The sequence below is a fragment of the Aplidium turbinatum genome, chromosome 17, assembly GCF_918807975.1.
Source record: "Aplidium turbinatum chromosome 17, kaAplTurb1.1, whole genome shotgun sequence".
Taxonomy (NCBI): domain Eukaryota; kingdom Metazoa; phylum Chordata; class Ascidiacea; order Aplousobranchia; family Polyclinidae; genus Aplidium; species Aplidium turbinatum.
This window is the reverse complement of record NC_137488.1, coordinates 10,730,103-10,737,210: the sequence shown is the minus strand read 5'-3', so window position 1 is coordinate 10,737,210 and position 7,108 is coordinate 10,730,103.

Genomic DNA, 7,108 nt, shown 5'->3' with positions numbered 1-7,108 from the left:
GAGTGGGCCCAACAGGGTTAAATCAAACTTCAATTTTAAACCAAAACTTTTAACTCTAACTTGTAGCAGCAATCTAGTTTCGCTTTATAATTATGATTAAATAGGCCTATCGATCTATCAAATGTGTGTCTTAAACAAAAATCCTAATTTGGCCTCAAAAATACGCGACAATAACCAAAGTAGGCTTAGGCAAAATTTTCGAATGGCCATTTCCCCGCTTCATTCTTTTTACAGTAGACCACGACGTTCATACAGACTAGTCAGTTTAGAACAGGGACGGGCAACATACGGCCCGCGGGCCGGATCCGGCCCGCGACGGGATTTTGAGCGGCCCGCAGACAGTTTCCGGTCTTTACATAATGTGGCCCGCGGCCACTCTACCGCAATCCTCCACTACTTGTTTACTACGTCAAATAATAGTGACTGTTGGTTATGTTTTAGTTCTTTGATTATTTATTTTCGGTTTTTAGTCAAATGACAAGCATGTTATGTTCCGTCATTAACGGGCCTTCCATCCCTTTTCTTTGTCTCTTGTAAGAACCTCCTTCAGTCTCAAGCTGGAAAAATAGATCAAAGTGAAATTTGGCTGATTAGTGTAATAATTACACGGGGAACGTATACAAATAATGGTGATTGTTGGTTATTCTCTGGTTCTTTGTGTTTTTAGTTTCTTTGTTTTCAGTTAGAATTAGATTTTGAATGTAGCCTACAATAAATATTTTCCTATGGATTTTGCCAAGAAACGTAAAGTTGAAAAGGAGTGTCGCAAATTTAACAAATATGCTCAAGCGCTTTTTCACACAAGTCGGCAAGAAAGCAGTAGGCTACCGTACGTTTGCTTTGCAATGAAAGTGACAACTTTGATCGACTACAGATGTCTCATTGACTTCAGAAGCTACATTACGTTAATTGTTAATAAATTCATTAAAGACTGTTTTTGGTCTTTATGCTTTAAACTTAAAGTTTACATTACATTAAATAGAATTCATTCTTTGTCTAGGTGGATAAATACACGCTTAATGTAGCAATTCATGAATCCGGCCCGCCAACTACTTCATTTTCCCATATCAGGCCCGCCGCCTGGAGAAGTTGCCCGCCCCTGGTTTAGAACTTTAGAAGGAGCGATCTATCTGGCGTCCATGGCGGAACTTTTGTTTCGATGAAGCCGTGGTACCCTTTAAAATGTTTTCTAGACCTGCTACATTTGTCCTGGCCTTCTAGGCCTACACGTAATAAGATATAAACATCGGAAAGCTAACCATCTTCATGAGGCCCACATGGGCCGGTAGTTGATCTTCACAATTAAACGTTAATCTGATTTTTGGTGACCAATTAGGAGGCATACTACTGTGGCTAAAGATTTGCATCGAAAAAACAAAGCACAAGTGCAATGCATTCAATAGCCATATTTTTGATACAAATTTCTCTACAACCAAAGAAAAGATCAAGGTTTTACAAGTTTGACCGGGGTTTACATTTTACAGCCTCCTTCTCTTTGTCAATTATAGCCAGAATACTGAAAAGTTTGGGTGTTCATCAGGACAATTATCGTTTCTAGCACTAGTTGCTACGTTCATCTGATGAAATTGAAAGTAAAATCAACAACAAACAAGATGGTTTATTGTTTCACTGACGTTTCGCGCATCATGACAATGCGCATCCTCAGAGCGAATAACATACAAAATAAAATTTCACCAGGTTATATACTGCACCGCTTCGAATTTTTATGTCTATTGTTGGAAGTTTTTACATAAATCAACGTGGAAAGTAACCGCTCACACATCATTGGCCAATTTTTTTTTTTTAAATATTGCGTGTTTTATTTTTTCTTGCCTTCAATCGCACTGCAGTATATAACCTGGTGAAATTTTATTTTGTATGTTATTCGCTCTGAGGATGCGCATTGTCATGGTGCGCGAAACGTCAGTGAAACAATAAACCATCTTGTTTGTTGTTGATTTTACTTTCAATTTCATCAGATGAACGTAGCAACTAGTGCTAGAAACAATTATAGCCAGGCTATCCCAAGCAAAAAGCAACACTAAAATTCGTTCCTTTATAAAGGTAATCAGCATGTAGCACTGACTTTACCATGCAGCAAGCACAACTTTTTTAGGTTTGAAATTCATACAGTTGCACAACTTAACTTTGTACGCCTGAATTTTGTGCGGCTGTTGCCATTCAAATATTGAACTGAATTTTGAAACTTGTGTTGGACAATAAAAATCCGAAACGATTCTGGCAACACTTCTAAAAAGAATGTTTATTATTTAGGCCTACTCATTTCTAAACCTGAATTGAGATTTAGTAATCGCACTTTCGCAATTTGGTTTTGGTTTTTCCGAACTAGCCTATCATTTCAAAGAGAAAAATTAGATTTAGCCTAGAATTCTCAATCCAGAGTCTATGGGCTTCCTATCAGTCATAACTATAGTTAGCACGTTATCAATGCCTGTTTGTATAGGTCGCTGTGATTGGCGGTCATGACACCGACTGTGTCACAAAGTTCATATTGACAGACTACCGTACCTTGTTGCAACACAATGAACAGATTTTGACTAAGCTAATAGCTCAGCTGACAGTGTCAAAAACTTTTCAAGAGAAGGAGTACAGTACAGGTGGTAGTGATGGAAAAAGAAGCCTATTATACATTGATCTGACTAATAAGCACTAAGCAGGTTAATAAACTCATTTTTTTATTTTATGTGCTTATCAAGATTAAACAAGCAGTTAAACACTAGCAAGCTATGACTAGGCTACATCAGGGTGTTGACTGGTGTGATGTAGGCTATCGCTCGGAACAGTTTTTTGTGTTTGTTTTGGGAAGATCAAGCAAAGTGAGATATTGACTTCTGAATAAACTTGTGCTTTAAGGTTTCATGAGCTTCCTCTGTGTTTTCTATGTAGCCTAAAATTAACGAGTATCCCATGCACCTTTCAGGCTATGTGATATCGCAAAACTAACGTTTTTGACATTGTATTGCTGAGAGCATAACATACAGGACCAACTTTCAATGTTTTTGTACGTGTTTGTGCTCAATTTCTTTGTTATTGATACAATATCTAGAGATATAGTTTCTTGTGCCATACTCTATGGTCTTGCACTTACTTAAAAATGACGTTCATTTGTAAAATTTTGCATCATAATTGCTGTTGTATAGTGTATGTGTGTGTATTTGCAACCATTTTTTAAAGGACCTTTGAAAATTGTATTTGTTGAATTAAAACAGTTACTTTTTTTTATTAGAAAGATATTTTCATACTCTTAAGCATGTAATCATTTGGTGGTATTGATGTGTGTATAAAAATTACAATAGTGCATTTTGTGATTGCTGTTGTAATTCCAAAATGTGTCCGAACACAACTGTCATTTTGACAGAATAATTCTGAGTGGTAAATAATGCAATGAAAGCAGTAACACACAGACCCTGATAACAGCACTTCCTGTTGACATATATATTTTTATGTCGCTTGCAAGTCAAGATGCCATTTTTATTTTTTTATTATAAAAAACGGAGTTTTTCTAAAAACGTAATTTGAAGACCAAATAACAAGTCACATAGTTAGCATAAAAAGATAAAACTTATATCATACAAGTTGTGATAACATTATTGATAAATAAACTGGTAATTTTTTCTTTTTCAAATTATTCTCAATTGCAAAATATCTACATGTTTGTGAAGTGGACGCAATTAGTTCGATGCTCACAAATACCCACATCGACCCTACACACAAACTTTTTTTTAACTTACAAATTACTAAATATCAGTTTTTATACCATCATGTTATTTAAACAAGGAATATGCATCATAGCTCATCAGATTGCAATCAGACTGGCAAAGGTGTTGTTTCTAAAGCTCATTATCACATTAAGGTAACTCATGTAAGGTCAGTGCAAGTCTTTTCTAACTTTTTCATAAGATGTAAACTTACGACAACTCAGGTACTACAGTAGCCTACATCTGGTTTTTTTTTTGCTGAGACTTTTCGGTCATTTGTCCGAAATGACTTGAAAAAATTCGGTCATTTTTTATTTATTTTGGTCATATTTTCTGATGAAAATATTTCCTTTTAAGTAGCTGATACAAACAAAAATTGCACTTTTTGACTAGCTACAACATTAAGTTTCTCTGAGAAACGTTTTTTTCGGACATTTTGATCAAATTGACTATATTTTTTTTTTTTAGCATTTTGCTAAAAAATCGATCAATAACACTGGTCTACACGATTTTTGCTCTGTGAACTTTGAAAACTGATTTAGAGTAATTTTGGGGTGCTGAATCCGAATATGACCTCAGATTTATGCTATCACGTCAGGTTTGTGAGATATGATAACAGCATATTGTTTCTTTTGTCAAAAGTGGAAGATTTGACGTTGCGTTTATTGCACATACACATTGTGCAAGATCCAGAAATCCAGGCCATGTGGTGCATAAGTAGCTGAAATACACCTACCAATTATACTTTTGATACCAATTTGTTTTCTAAGCAACATTATTAACAAGGCAGTAATAACAAGCTAAAAGGGAGGCTATAAGTGTAACTGACCCCCTCCCCCCGTCAATGTTTTGCATGAAACCACAAAGATTTAAGCAAGCCTATGGCAATGCTTGTTCAGTAACCATATTTAGGCTGTTTTGGCCTGTCTAACACTAACCTTTCGTTACAGCACTGCATATGTTGGTGGTAAACGCAACGCCAAATCTTCCACTTTTGACGAAAGTAGCAATTTGTTGTTATCATATTTCACAAACCTGACGTGATAGGATAAATCTGAGGTCAGATTCGGATTCAGCACCCCAAAATTACTCTAAATCAGTCTTCAAAGTTTATGGAACAAAAAAAAATTCTTTTTTTGTAGACCAGTGTAATCGATAAATGATCGAAAAAAAACCCCAGGCCTACATATGCTATCAGGGTTGCCAAGGGATGTATATTTCTTTTGTGAAATGGCGTTACGTAGTAAACATTGTTAATGTCCATCCCTATAGTTCAATTAGATATATATGTGCCCGAATTGAGAAAACAAACAGATAGATCAATTCTGGTTCAGTACTTGAAGGACAGTTCTCCCTTATGCAATTGCTATTAACAAAACTGATATAGTACCGTAATTCACAGGTAAGAACACATTCACAAAAAGCCTGTGTTAGTGGTGCAAACCATGAGGTACAAGTATGCAAAACTGCCAAAATTAAGCTTTCAAAGAGGCTTTTTCAGTTTGAGGATAAATATTTCAATAATAATTAATCAAGCCCACCCAAAGAGCCACAATGCACTTGTCACGAAAGGTCCCTAACTATTTTTGGCATAGGAACACAGAGTGGTGCCAAATAGTATTAGACTCAAAACTTATGTATGTCACTACCACACAACAACTCACCCAACTAAGCCTGTCTTCACAACTCATATTGGCCAAGCTTAATCACCTACCAAAAAGAGTAGGTCATTTAAATTCCAGCATACACTAATGGAACTGGCTTCTTCAGTTGCCTGTTACTGCCTTAGCTATTATGTACCAGTACCAAAAGAATGTAGGATGTAGCTTTCATGAAGTGGCTTGTCATTTTCACCTATCCCAAAGTTGATACAGGATATATCCCAAATAAATATGAAATTAGAACCAGTACACCAAAGGATAATACTGATAATTGTGATGTATGATTTCATATTTAGTAATGGAGAGTCATGTTTTTGTATAGTAGTATTAAAATTAGTAAAGATTTTAAATTGGCACTGAGCTTCTTAAGTCTACTATTCTCGATACACTGCATGTTTTGATAATTTGTTAAATATTTATCAATTGTAATCATAATTGCCAACCCCATACCACCAGAAACAACACCCATGTAATGAGGAGACTCTGAAATCTCAATGATACATAAGTGAACAGTAAAACCACTACAATTGATAAATGATTGTGTGGAAACCTGGTAACTGCTGTTTATGGGGATCTGGTATCCGAATTTGCTAGTTTCAGTTGTGACATTTTGTCATGTCTCACATTACTTTGTGCTTGAAAGTTTAACTTTGATCTATAGACTGAACAGTTCAAATTCTTTGTCATGTGGACTGGAAACTGCAAAGGAAAATTTGAGAGTACGTCTAATACTTTTACCCATAGGATACCATACCATTTGTTTGCTGTCTTAATTAAAATGTTAGTGTATGACTAATAGGCTGAGAATTTGGTGTGGTTGAACATCAACATTGTTATGTAAACATTGATGTGTGAGTCCAGTGGTAAGTATTTCTGAGGTTGAAAAGCATAAAAATAGATTTTAACTTTAATAACAAACCAACAGTAACAACAAGTATTTGATTGGGAATGCATTCAGCATTTCTGAAAAAATTATAAGGAAGAGTTGTTTGAATTAAATTTTACTTGTTTAAAAGCATTTGTTTTTACATCGTATGTTTTGTTTACTTTGTAACCTGCATGCTTTTTTTAATTTAAAAGAAATTTAAAAATTTTGATTTGTCCACGACATGAATATGTATTTGCGATGATAGAACTCATTTAAAGTGATTTAATAAAACTAGGATTACTGTAATTCTGTTAGAACAGTTAAAACCTTTTATAGGCGTATGTTGTATATACTGTGACAGCCACCATTTTCTTCGTGTGATGTATCCACACAAAGTGCAAAAACCAGTGTAAAATATTGCTTAAATTTGTGCTGAACATTATTACATCAAATTTTTGAACACTGACAGAAGAGTTGCGCATAAATGCAACGTTGTTGAATGTAATTTAATTAGTCTTGAATCTGCAGCAATCCGGTGACTAAAATTAAACTTCAATTCTTTCAAAAAGCAATTGTTTTCTTTGTACTTTATAATTAAAACACTGACTCACTGAGCTAGTATGCAAAGCTGTGTTATCACGTTATTACTATAATTTTGATGTCTAAGTTATTGCCTTATAAGGGAAGCACCGCCTTAATCCACTTCGTATTAAGTGTTTAATTTTTACTCGTCTTGTTTCATAATGTAGCGATTTTAATCGACATTTCACAAATGCTTCATTTGCATAAGTGCATAAGTTGAAACGACTAGTACGAGTTTGTTAATGTTCAATGGCTGGAAGTCTTCAATCTTTCTAAGC